Below are 13,178 nucleotides of genomic sequence, written 5' to 3'. Positions count from 1 at the left end.
TCCTCAGCAGAAAAGCTAAGAGAAAGGGTACAAAGAACAACTGCATTTATGTGGTAAATCCTTTAATCCCTGAAGTCTTTCCTGTGGTGGGTTTGTCGTTACCCTCCCAAAGAGAGTTGAAGACCTGACTAAGTCACTCTTGTTTATGTAAAGGAAACTTTTAGAGTCTGCCTTCAGATAGGAATATTGGTCCAAAAGCCTGAATCCAAATATCGATCTCTGCGCAGAGCCCTAGTTAGCACCAGAGTGTCCTGGCAGCCCAAAGCCCAGGAAGTGGCAGCTGGATGCCCTCAGTTAACTGTGGTTGCTGAGTTCCTTTCACTCCATCGGGCAGGTCTGTGTTTTGTAGAAATACATTGTGAGTTGGGATTGTTTTTATTTGCCATTTGGTTTGTATTAGAGCAAATCCATCCTAGCTTCCTCCCCTCATTTTAGAGCTGCAGCAGTTACCGTCCCTTTGAACGCAGGTATTACACCAACAATACATCCTTGTACTTCTTCTGTACAAGTAGCACAATCCCTTGAGGCTGGCTAATAAGTAGCTCATGACCGAAGTCTCTGTTCGCACAGTTCAATTAAATCCCTATTAATCTTATTCAGACTTAATTTACTTTCATTTAATGCACACACTTCTGTTCGCCTCAGATACACCCTGATGAGCTTCCCCACTGATAGGAAATGAACTGCCTGGAGCCATCTTTGAAGAAGACTGATGTCTTCCAGATCCGCCCCCTTCCCTATCAAAAGGTATGGCCTGGGATTATTTCCAGCCTACATTTCTGCTGCCTAGAAATGTAAAAATTTGACTCAAATGCTGGGATGTGCTAGGCCTGGAGGTGATACACAGAGGAAATGAGGAGACGTAAGAAAGCGGACAGGGAAAAGACCAGGTTAGTGATCTTGTCTCTCCCAGGGGCCACTGTTGAATCATTCCCTATTGTACATTGCTAATATTTTGACCACCGTCTCGACTGAAATGTCCCAAAAGTGATGGGGCTCTAAGTTCTTCCCTCGGGAGACTGTTTTACAGTCTAATACCTCCCACCAGCTCAAAGTTTCCCTGATATTCACCTCCATTTTGAATCCCAGTTTCATGCCATTCCTCCTAGTTTAACCTTCCTTGCATTTTCCTAATTAACTCCTCTCCCCCTCTTGATAGCTCCACCCCTCCATATATGTTAACTGTTACGTTCTCACTACCATTCTCCAACTCACGGTTATTGCTTAGCATGACTTGACTTAGCCAGATTGTGCCACCCCTATCATGCTGAATGGTACCTGAATTTGCAAGTAGTCCCATTGATCCTAAATGCCCTTATGATAACAAGCACTTTCCATTATCAAAGTGCTGTCCAAATAGCTCCTTAAGCCTCATGCCCCCACTGTGAGGGGTATCAGCACCCCAGTTTCACTAACTGGGGCACAGGAAGCTATGACTTCATAGACTCATAGACATTAGAGCTGGAAGAGACCTTGAGAGGTCATCTAAACCAGTGTTTCTCACCTTTTTGATATCTGGACCGGATTGCTGCCTTCCTAAACTGTCAGGGAGAGCTACAGGACCAATGCTGGTCATGGACCTAGTGCTGCGAACTACTGTTCTAGTCCAGGTCCCTGCACTGATGAAGGACCAAGTATACCTAGACCATCCTTGACAGGTGTGTGTCTAAACTGTCCTTAAAACACTTCAGAGATGGGCATTCCACAACCTCCCTTGGAAGCCTATTCCAGAGCTTAATACCCTTATAGTTAGAAGCTCTTTTCAAATATCTAACAGAAATGTCTTTTTGCTGCAGATAAGCCGATTACTTCGTGTTCTTACCTTTAGCTGCCATGGAGAACAATTGATCCCTGTCCTCTTTATAAAAGCCCCTTAACGTATTTACGACTATCAGACCCCCTCTCCCATCTTCTTTTCTCAAGACTAAACATGCCCAGTTTTTTTAAACCTTTTCTCATAGGTCAGATTTCCTAAACCTTTCAGCATATTTGTTGCTCTCCTCTGGACTGTGTCCAATTTGTCCACCTCTTCTTAAAGTGTGTACCCAGAATTGGACATTGTACTCCAGCTGAGGCCTCATCAATGCCAAGGAGAGTGGGACAATTACCTCCTGTGTCTTCATACGACACTCCTGTTAATGCAGCCTAGAACGATATTTGCTGCTGCACCACATCGTTGGCTCATATTCAATTTGTGACCCACTCTGACCCCCAGATCCTTCTCAGCAGTACTGCCACCTAGCTAGTTATCCCTGTTTTACTGCTGTGCAATTGATTTTTCCATCCTGAGCATAGCATTTTGTATGTCTTTATTGAATTTCTTCTTGTTGCGTTCAGACCAATTCTCCAAGTTGTCAAAGTCATTTTGAATTCTAAACCTGTCTTCCACTGTGCTTGCAAATCCTCCCAGCTTCGTGGCATCCGCAAGTTTTAGAAGCATATTCTCCATTATCCAAGTCATTAATGAAAATATGGAATGGTACTGAACCCAGGACAGACTCCTGTGGGACCCCACTAGATACAGTCTCCCAGTTGGACAGTGAACCATTGATAAATATTCTTTGAGTACAGTCTTTCAAACCAGTTTGGCACCCACCTTTTAGTAATTTAATCTAGACCATGTTTGCTTATGAGAATGTCATGTGAGACTGTGTCAAAAGCCTTACTAAATCAAGCTATATCCCATCTCCTGCATTCTCCCCATCAGTAACCTTGTCAGAGAAGGAATTAGGATTTTCGCCCAATTGCAGAGTCATTGTCCAAGTGGGAATTACCACCCAGGAGTTCCTGGCTCCGAGACTTGTGCCTAGGCCATGCCTCTCTCCTGATTAAATTACTACTGCCTTCTGGCTCCCAGCTGCTGTGAGGTCCATTCCTACCTCCTGTCTTACAACATACCCCTCAGTCTACCAGCAGAATCAATGCAATGAATCCTGTGAGATCACTGTGCAGTTAGAGTACAAAGCTGCTCCCTAACTCTGTGACTAGACTAATGCTGACTCAAGTCCTACGTGGACAACTTCCTGTTGTTATTTGTGCACTTTCTGGAGCTGGTTCAGTCACAGAGCTGAGTCTTGTGTATGGGGCCTTTTATCACACATTTCTCCTCCTTTCAGAAGGGCAATTGTTTAATCAGCTCATCTACTAATTGATGGATATTATAGCAGCAAGGATCTACTGTCACTATTGGGGTTTGTGTGGAGAAAGTTCCTTGAGGCTGTGTTCCCTGTGGCATCGTTACTCCCAATCCCTTGGATCAGACTGGTTTGAGTGGCTGAAATACACGTCTTTTTGTCCCTTGATAAAAACTCTTGTGGGGAGATGCATGGATTATGCACCAGTTCAGATGTGTGATATTTGTGCTGGGTTCAGAAGAGCAATGGGGCAAAGCTGGGATGATATATCTCTTCCCTCCACCCCAAACTGTAGTTCAGATGAAAGTAGCCATGGATCCAAATCACAACTGGTTTCAATTTTACAGAACCAGAATCTAGTCTCCTCAACCCACCCCTAGCTCAAAGGAGCAAATACAATAGTTCTGGGGCAACATCCTTCCTGTGCTGCATTTGCACAATACCCAACACGGGAGGGACGTTGGCTTTAACCCACTCTCTTGCTCCCTGACACAGCCACTAACATAACTTAGAGCAGCACTGTACTGATAGGAGCCATGCCTGGGATGGCTCTGCTGTCTGAGGATTGCCGGAGCTCAGTGCACTCTAGACACATCCGTTATGCTGGAGGTGAAGGTCATGGAGGCTGGTTTCACCATCTTTGTGCCACCCTGCAATTCCAGCGCCAGAGGACTCCCGAGCTGCACTGTTCGCAAATCAGCCAGAAGGGGTGAAGATCTGGCCCATCACGTTTCCTTGAGGCTCTGGTATTGCTCTTCTCTAGCAATATTAAAGCTGGTCAAAATAAATAAAACTTCTGGCCCACAGGAAATTCTGACAAGTTTCAGAGTAGCAGCTGTGTTAGTCTGTATCCGCAAAAAGAAAGGGAGTGCTTGTGGCACCTTAGAGACTAACAAATTTATTAGAGCATAAGCTTTCGTGGGCTTGATTTTGTCTCAAATTAGGATAGAAAAAAATCAAAATCTCTGAATTTTGTGCAAGCTGCAATATTTCATTTTGATCCGATGGAAATGTTTAGGTTTGACTATCATTTTGACATGTATATGTTATTGTAATGTGTCAGGGAAAAGACCAGATTAATTGGTTTGGCCTTAGTGAAACAAAATGTTTTGATACTTTCCCATCAAAAAATGTCAGTGAAATCGACAGGCTCACAAAACATTTTGATTTTGTGGATTCAGGATTTTCTGATGGAAAATGTTCCACTGGAAAATTTTCTACCGGCTCTAATTGATATTGCCGGGTGAAACATCATTGTTGAGGGTAACGGCCCTTACTGCTTTCCCACCTGTAAGTACTGCTAATGACATTAGAAAGAGCACAGTGGGCTATCATGCCACTGAAGCTCATGATAGCCTCCTTCATCCTATGCCTTCCGGAGCTGCCCCACACAGCCACCGCCACCTCATCATTCACTTTGCTCTTAAAGACCCATTTCTACTGCAACGCCTGCAAGACAGCAGCAAATCAATAAAAGTGAAGTACGGGGTCATGGGGGATGCTTTATTTCTATATTATATACAAAAGTAAAAAGGAAACTAACAAGTGTATATCAATCATCTCCTTGAGCGCTTTGCTTCTGTGTTGTAATCCCTTGTCCTTTGTCTTTTTAAGCCCTCAGCCTGCAAACATAGCTCTTGTCCATGTGAGGAAACTGAACAGAATAAGAGTTCACACTGAGAAATTGTGGAGCATGTTCCACAGAAGGTAGTCCAGTCAATTTCCCAGGTAGACAAGCCCAGCTATTCACCAACTCAGCTTGGTTTCAGTAGAAGTACTCATGGGCTAAAAGTGAAGCATGTGTATGAGTCTTTGTAGGATCAGGGCTGTAGAATGTAAACTCCTCGGGGCAAGGACTGTGTCTACCTCAATGTCTGCCTAGCATCTCGGTCACTATCACACTCTAAATAATCATCACAATTTGTGCAGAGCTGTCTGGACTTTGCACTGAGCAAAACACAGCTGGCCCAAGGAACTGGATCCACACGACCAAAGCTTTAAAATTTGCCAAGATGCTTAAAACTTAATCTGGCTCGAGTAGAATAGATGCACTGTATAAATCCACAGCTATGGATTGAGAGCTCAGGATTCAGCGGGCTTCCTCTTACTCACTTTATACAATGAGTGAAGAAAGCTCACATATCTATGCTCTCTAGTTCACTCCTAATTTTGAGGGCTCCTCCTGCATGGGAAGAGCATGGTTCTTAGGTGTAGTGTGTGTAAGAGAGATGCTGTGCACTTCAGGTCAAACAGAGGCCTTAAAAATAAGTGATGAAAACCTGTTTAGATGAATGTTAAATGGCCGTTTCACCTTGCCACTCCCCTTTCTGTCAGAAAAATGTGCACCTACAATTAGTGGTTATAAGTAACACCTAGGAGCAGATAACAGGACTATATATATTTTTCTATAGTTTTCTGCTTGTTTATTTTGTGCAGTTGACAGCACTTTGTGTATAGTCAGTTTCACTCTTCATCAGTCTCTCTCTTGCCCAAAAGACTTGTATAAACACCAGCAGGGGAGCAGAAAAACACTTACACATTTTTAAAGAAATTATTAACAACAAAATCAGGACATGCTCTTATAAGTGGGACCTGTTAGAAAGTGGAATTGTTTTCAATTAGATAGTCTGGTTGTTTGGTTTTTACCTTCAAGTTGAAAGTGCCTCTTTTCTTTGTCAATTTAAACCTCTCGGCATGCCCAATTTCACCTCCTTAGGCTTTCGCAACTGTGAATTTTATTGGCACCAGTTAAAGGTGTACAGAAGAATCATTTGAGAATAAAAAAAGTTCAAAGAAGAGCTGAGTATCCCCAATTAGTAACAGAATCTATGTTTAGATTTTAAAAGGACAAGAAAAACATTTTGAGCAGGATGAAAAGCAAAGAAAAATGCTTGATATTCGGAGCTAGCAGAGGCATGAACAACTCCAAGGGATAGCCACCGCACTTGAGACTGATTCAGAAACGCACCAAAGCACATGCTTAGCTTTAAGCACATGCTTAAATTCCATTAATATCAATGCTTTGAGTTTAAGTGCTCTTGTGCCTATGTTGTGTTCCTGAATTGGAGCTTTAGCAGGTCAGAGAAGGAGGAGTGGATTGATTTCAGAATGTATATATTTGCAAATGTTTAAGGCTACACATCATCACCCTCATCATAACATAAACTGGGTTACTGCATGTTAAATGGGACAGAAGAACCCTTTGCTATTCTCCTTTGAGCAACACTGAACAGCTCTCAGAAGTGGAGAGTTTTGTGATGACAACACACCCTATAGGAATAGATTTGGCTACAAGAGAAAATAAAATTCATCTACCCAAAGGGCTCTCTATTACATTGGATCAGCATCCCTTAAAAGACCTGACTGTACAAACTCCACTTCATATTGGGCCTGAGGGTGAATCCCTCACTCTTGCTGACAAGCAGTTACTTGCTCCCATTGACTTAATTGGAACTACATGTCTGAGCAGTGAGAAGACGGGGATTCCCAATCTGGTCCTTAAAAATGGCCAGACTTAACCTACAGCCTTTTGTTACCAAAATTCAGAAAGATGTGATGGGGGGATGAAAAGGAATCATAGCCACGGCTTATGCTGGAGGGAATGTGGAGAATGGAGAGCCTGCTATCACAATGGTATCTCTGCACCTGTATCCAAGATATTTAGAAACTGAAATGTATGTAGACAAAATCCTATCTAGCTTGGTATTTATATGGCCCTAATGATAATCACCATAGTGGTTAAGTGTTTATCATGGGAGGGGCGTTTATAAGATACCAACACCCCCAATCCCAGCCAAGAATTCATCATTCAGATCTCACAGCACCTAACTTTCATACTAGCTAGTGGCACCCATAGTAGCTTAACAATCTGTCACCAAAAGATAACGGATCCCCTGGTCATCAACTCCTGCATCAGTGAAGTAGGGGAGGTGGTAGCTGGAATTAGCACAGCATATATGATCCTAGCCAAAAAAAAACCAACCCAAAACTCTTTATAAATCTGGTTGTTGGTTGGCTTTCAGGTAGCGAAGTAACAGTTGTTATCCAGTAATAACCACACTTGTGCAGTGCTTCTCATGTTAAAATTGCTTTATGGCTCTGGTCCTCACAGCAACCCTGTGAGCTAGGCAAATAACTAAATATTACCTGTGCATCAGTGCCTAGTAGACATCCATGAGTTAAAGGCCATGTAAGGGAGCCAGCCCTCGCTGGTGAAAAGGCAGGGGCCTGTCCTCGGTATGGCCATGATCAAAAACTATTAACTGAGATAGCAGCCAGCATGCTCCAATGATAAACTGATAAGGAACTTATCAAATGAACAGCTGCTTGTAGCTCCAAGTGACTATGTGCTGGGCACTCAGATAATGGAATTAGCTTTCGGTATGACTCCTTGTTCCTTGTGACTCACAGGCTTGTCAGCCTTCTGCTGTGTCACAGGAAATGCTTTTTCAATAAAGAAAAAAAATCAGCCATGCAGGTCTATGGAATGCTTTAATGTTTCCAACTTTCTCGAAGTGTCAGCCCCTGCCTGAAGTACTGTGATTTTTAAAAATCAAACTACTTCAGAGTTCCATGGGATTTCCTGACATGAGGTGCTGTTTGCTACAGACAATGGATTGTTTTATTCTGCCTGTGATTTAATGGTTCATAGAAAATCTACAAGTGTGGTTTAAGTACTGGACCCAATTTCTTCCTTGGATATAATATGACAGGGAAAGATTGGAGGGAATTGTTGAAGGAGGGGTTAGTCAGCACTGTATAGATACTCATGCAGCAGGGACATGCTCAGTAAAGTAGGTAGATACCATCATTGTAATGTCAGTGCTTGAATTCAAAGAGCTCCCAGGATCCTCAATAACAACAGTATGTCCAGGTCAGTAGCAAGGCACAAGGACAAGTTAGCAGAGAAAAAGCTTACTCTCCTGAGCTGTATCTGTTCTTCTGTATAGAACGAGAGGAATCTGGACTCCTGCTTTGTCAATCCAAGTATCTTTCTCAAAGTGCATATAAATAATAGTTTGATGTCTCCATGTTTTGGCTTGTGTGGGAGACCTCATGGTTGCCAATACCTTCAGCTGGGCAAATTTGCATCTATAAATTAGTGCCAATCAGTGGCTGGCGTGGGATGCTGAAAATTTTCCCTCTTTGAGAAGATTGTACGGGCATTTAAAAGAGAAAAGGTATTAAGCTATGTGGGTGGAATCCTATTTCAATTCCACTTCTGTTCTCACTGTACATTCAGTCCTGCACTTCCTCATGTCGATCTACTGAATGCTTCTGCCTGGCTCCAAAAAGGCCATTTCTTGAGGGCCAAGAGGAAGTTGGCTTGCCTGACTGCAGGGGTCTTTCCCACCAGTGATTTAATAACCTCCCCAAACATTGACCTGAAGGGGTCACGTGGGCAGAGAGGGGAATGCAGTCTCAATGTTTACTCAAGCCTCTGAATTTGGTTATGGAGCAATTTATGATTTCCCCCCGTGGAGTCACAAAGGTAGCTCGACCTTTAACTGATAGACCACAGCCTCCTGGGATGCAATGAGGTCTCCAGGTTCTTTAAATCCTGATCCCAGGTGAGTGGGGAAAGAGAATAAAGTGGAGACAGAGTAAGACTTACAAGACTATTAAAGCAGTGGTCTTAGAGATCACTCAGATATATACCATTACTACTACTTCAAACTGGTGTGGCTAGACTCCCTGGCTACCTTAAAGGTAATTGCAAAATAACATACAATTAGGGCTGGTCTTCTTTTCCATTTCTCTGTGTTGCATCAAGAAGGCCTGAAAGGTTGTTTATTTTTGCATGCTAGTTTCTAGAGAGGAGGTTTTGTTTTTTATTTTAGAGATATCAGGAACATCAAAGCTGGTTTTCCCTCTTTTGTTGAAGGTCTTTCTTAGAGGATGCAGACATGGCTTTAGATCTCTCTCAGTTCTTAACTGAAAGGGCTGGAGTAAGTAACAAAAGAGCTTTTCTTCCAACTGTTTTTTGGTGTCAGAGTTAAATAATAAAATAAATAATAAAAGCCAAAGAATTGTAAATAGACTGCATGAAAATCACGTCTCTTTTCCATTAATCAGGTTCCAGTTTTATGGGATATCATCAACTGCTTAGTTCTCCAGTTGCCCAGAGAGCTTCTGTGTTAAAAACCAGATCCCATTTGGCATGCTAATGTGAAAGTCTAAGCAGAACTTCCACCCACACCTTTTTGGGGAACAGGTAGCTGAGGCCCTTTCAGGGGACGTAGCACGATCTAGTAAATACATCATAGAACTTGGAGTTAGGAGTTCCAGTCCCCGCTCTGCTGTGTGATCTTGGACAAGTCACTTTCCTTCTTTGTCCTCATTTCTCCTCCCTTATCAGCCTTATCTGTTTCAAGTGCAAACTCTTAGAGGAAAGGTCTGTCTAGACCTAAACTTGTTTGAGGCCTTATAATAACAATTCTAGGCCTTCTCATTAATGCTTGTTTCAGAGTAGCAGCTGTGTTAGTCTGTATTCGCAAAAATAAAAGGAGTACTTGTGGCACCTTAGTCTCTAAGGTGCCACAAGTACTCCTTTTCTTTTTATTAATGCTTGTGACGGGCTCAGATGGGTGCCACAGAAAAGCCCAGGAATACCCTCACAGGAAGCACTTTTGGGACACAGGATTAGCTCAGTAATTACTGGGGTGCCCCTAGACACCTTAGGGAACGGTGGGGACTCATCTGCGGGCAGGCTGGAATTTTTATTTTTTTTTTAAAACACAACTATTTAGTTTTCAGAGTAGCAGCCGTGTTAGTCTGTATTCGCAAAAAGAAAAGGAGTACTTGTGGCACCTTAGAGACTAACAAATGTATTAGAGCATAAGCTTTCGTGAGCTACTGTAGCTCACGAAAGCTTATGCTCTAATACATTTGTTAGTCTCTAAGGTGCCACAAGTACTCCTTTTCTTTTTGCGAACTATTTAGTTGTGCTCTAGAAGGCTACTTAGAGGCAAGCACATGGGCAAACACCCAGGCCTCCTGCATGGGTTTAGTCTGGCACAGCTCATATTCACCAGGGAAGCTCTTTGGGGGCAGGGACAGTCTTTTTGTTCTGTTTTCCCAGCTCTGAGTGCAATGAGGGCCCCGGTCCATGATGACGGGGTCTCCTAGTTGCTACGGGAGTACAATAAATACACAACAATAATACTTGCACTCTGGGGACCCTGGGAGGCGAGCAATGCCGGGGTTTCCCTCCAGCCCTGGCGAGCCAGCAGAGATGCAGCTGCGGCGGGGGGCTGTGCAGAGCTCGCCCCAGCGCGGCGGGCTGTTCCTAGCCGCTCGGGCGCTGCAGCTCCAGCCCCGCCACCCATCCAGCTGCGGCGGGGGCTGGGGACCGTGTTCTCCACATAGAAAAGCGACGTCAAGCCCTGTCTTGCAAACGTCGCCGCTTCGCTCGGGACGTTACCAGTTGCCAGCCGCTGGCAGAGCGCCCGGGGCCTATTTCCCCTTAATAAAAAAAAAAAAAAGAAGAAGAAGAGAAAAATATCAAGGGGGAAGGGCTGGTTCTTTTTCCTTAATCTGTTTCCGGTTTGCTGCCATATTCCCCCTGGGGGGGGGGGTGGAGGAGGGGAGCATTTGCAAATAAATAAGAATCGGTGCTAACGTTTGGGGGTGGTAGCAGCAGCGAGAGGAGGGCCAGGGCCAGGGCCAGGGCCAGGAGCCGCCCCAGCCGTGAGAGCCCGAGCCCGGGCACCTGGAGCGGGAGCGGCGGCTACAGCTACAGCGTTGGCCTCGCCTGGCCCCCGATGCTAAATCCAAGCAGGCAGCGGCATGAACCGCTGCGGGGAGAAGGTGTCTCCGCCGCAGGCGGGCGTGAACCGCTGCTGACATCACGGCTCCGAGTTACGATCCGTCTCTCTGGCCATTTGCTAGCGTTGCAGCCGCACCGGGCAGGGGCTGCGGGACTGAGCCGCCGAGGGGGTTAATTCCGCCCCCTCCCCGCCCCCGAGAGAGACAAAGCCGGAGCCGGGTTTTTGTGTCTGTCTGGCGCGTCGACCATGAGCCGCGGGTCCCCGGCGCGGCTGTCCGGCTCTCGGCCGCTCCGCGATGGTGTCTCGCAGCGGCGCGGGCGAGTCCTGTAACCGCTGGGGCCCGGGAGCCTGCGAGCCGCCCAGGGCTTTGCATGTGGGGGCTGCCGCGCTTGGGAGGAAGGAGCGGAGCGGAGCGGAGCGGAGCGAGGGAGCTGCCTGGCTCGGGGTGTCTTTTCCCGCGGAGAGCGAAGGTAAGAAGCCGCCCGGCTGCAGCCCGCTCCGCGATAGCGACTGGCCGGTGATCCGCTCGGGGATATCGACTAAGCCGGGGCTGAAACGGCCCCGGAGCTTTGTTCACCTCCCGCCTTGGTGGTATGGGGGGGGGGTGTCTGCTGGGGTTGTGTAGGCGCGTTACACTTCTCTGAACAACAAAGCGCAGCGATTCCTGTCTGTGTGTGGCACCTGGGAGCTGAGGATGAACTGGCTGAAGCAGCTAAACGCGACCAAATGCATCCGATGAAGTGAGCTGTAGCTCGCGAAAGCTTGTGCTCTAATAAATTGGTTAGTCTCTAAGGTGCCACAAGTCCTCCTTTCCTTTTTGCGAATACAGACTAACCCGGCTGCTACTCTGAAACCAGGTATGGTCTGGTGGGGCTGGAAAGGGAGGGTGATGCGGCGGGGGGGGGCGTTACTTGTTCAGAGCCTCCCCACTTTCTTTTGTGGTGGTGGTGTAGGGCTGACTGAAACGTTGGGGCTTCTCTGTCTAGCTGAAGACTTTCTGTAGTTCATTTAATCAAACCACTGGGGGAAGCCGGTGGGGGGGAGCAGGAGCTGTATGTAGGCCAAAATATGAAATATTAATAACTCGGTTGCTTTGATGTCTTCTGATCCATTTCGCGTTTACTATTTGTTAAATATTAATTTCAGTGGGATTTTTTTTCTTTTCAACCACGCAGCTGCTCTTTGGGGGTTTGTGTGTTTACATCATTTCGGGGAGTGTAGGAGAATCTCTGCTCCTCACTCTTTTTTTTTCTTTTTTTTTCCTTTCCTTTCCTTCTAACCTGGTCCTGTCTTAACTAGTGTTTGTTTTGTGGAAGACTGTAAAGCCGATCATTACTTACCAGCCCTGTAACTTCTGCTTCTTCAGATTCTGCTTCTTTAGAAGCCCATTCTGTTAGTTTCTTGTCCTGTGCTGGCTGTCTGCCCTTGGGGGAATAGGTTGCATTGGGAACCCAGAATTGTCTCTCACAGTCTCTTTGTACTAGAATAGACTAGGAACAGCCATCCAGTAGCCTACATTAATAAAGAAACAAGATGGTCTGTGTGTGTGTGTTCTCCTTCCCCAAAAGAGGTGGCTAACTATATTTTTACCTGTTCCTCAAAACAGCTAAAGGGCAGATGACCCACCAGACCATGAAGAGTATTTTAGGTCATCCCAGAATGTAACAAATCCCTGGTAAAGTTTGCCTCTGCTGGCTTGAAGCAGGTAGCTGCTCTTGACTCATGTGGCAGAATGCTCACCTGGAGGTGTGTGGGTTGGCTTTCTTTTTGGGCAGGCCTGTCTGCTGCCAGTGAGTATTAGCTTTCTGAATGCTCCCCATCATGCTGGGTTTGTGTGTGGGAGCTGCAGGGTGGAGAACTCAACCTGGCTGCTGTGCTTGGAAGTCTCCAGGATTCTAGCCCTGCTTGCTATGGGATTGTGGGTGATGCACTTTGTGCCACCTACAAAGTGCTGGTGGTGGGGGAAATAACAAACCTGACCCACACTAGTAAAACAACTTGAGAATCTCCAAGAAGTGCTGTCTAAGACCTTGCCTACAGTGGGAAAGCATGCGAAGCTTGTTGGTGGTTCCCCCTTCTGCCTCCCCCCCGCACCACCAACACACACACCTGCCCCAGTGTTTCCAAGTGTGGAAGCTGTAGCATGGACAGAATGCAGGCATGTCTTGCAGCTACTCTGTGAGCTAGATTAGGGGACATGATGGTGAAATGCCAGCATCCTGTCTACACCATAGCCTTCATGGTGGTCCATACCAGTGCAGATAACTACTTACCA

General features: G+C 45.7%; 1 protein-coding gene across 2 annotated transcripts in view; it reads left to right on the top strand.

The window, feature by feature from the left end:
- The first annotated feature begins 10,731 nt into the window (after positions 1 to 10,731).
- The window catches only part of SRC (SRC proto-oncogene, non-receptor tyrosine kinase), a 72,008-nt gene continuing 69,561 nt past the window's right edge, over positions 10,732 to 13,178 (top strand). Inside the window, exon 1 of one of the 2 annotated variants that reach the window (XM_038369315.2) lies at positions 10,732 to 11,373. The gene's annotated coding sequence lies outside the window, so the exon portion shown is untranslated. The remainder of the gene's footprint in view (positions 11,374 to 13,178) is intronic. The other variant, XM_038369317.2, reaches the window with a different exon arrangement.

Source organism: Dermochelys coriacea, chromosome 13 (assembly GCF_009764565.3).
Source record: "Dermochelys coriacea isolate rDerCor1 chromosome 13, rDerCor1.pri.v4, whole genome shotgun sequence".
Taxonomy (NCBI): domain Eukaryota; kingdom Metazoa; phylum Chordata; order Testudines; family Dermochelyidae; genus Dermochelys; species Dermochelys coriacea.
The sequence above is the reverse complement of the archived record's forward strand: the minus strand, read 5'-3'. Positions and strand labels throughout refer to the sequence as shown.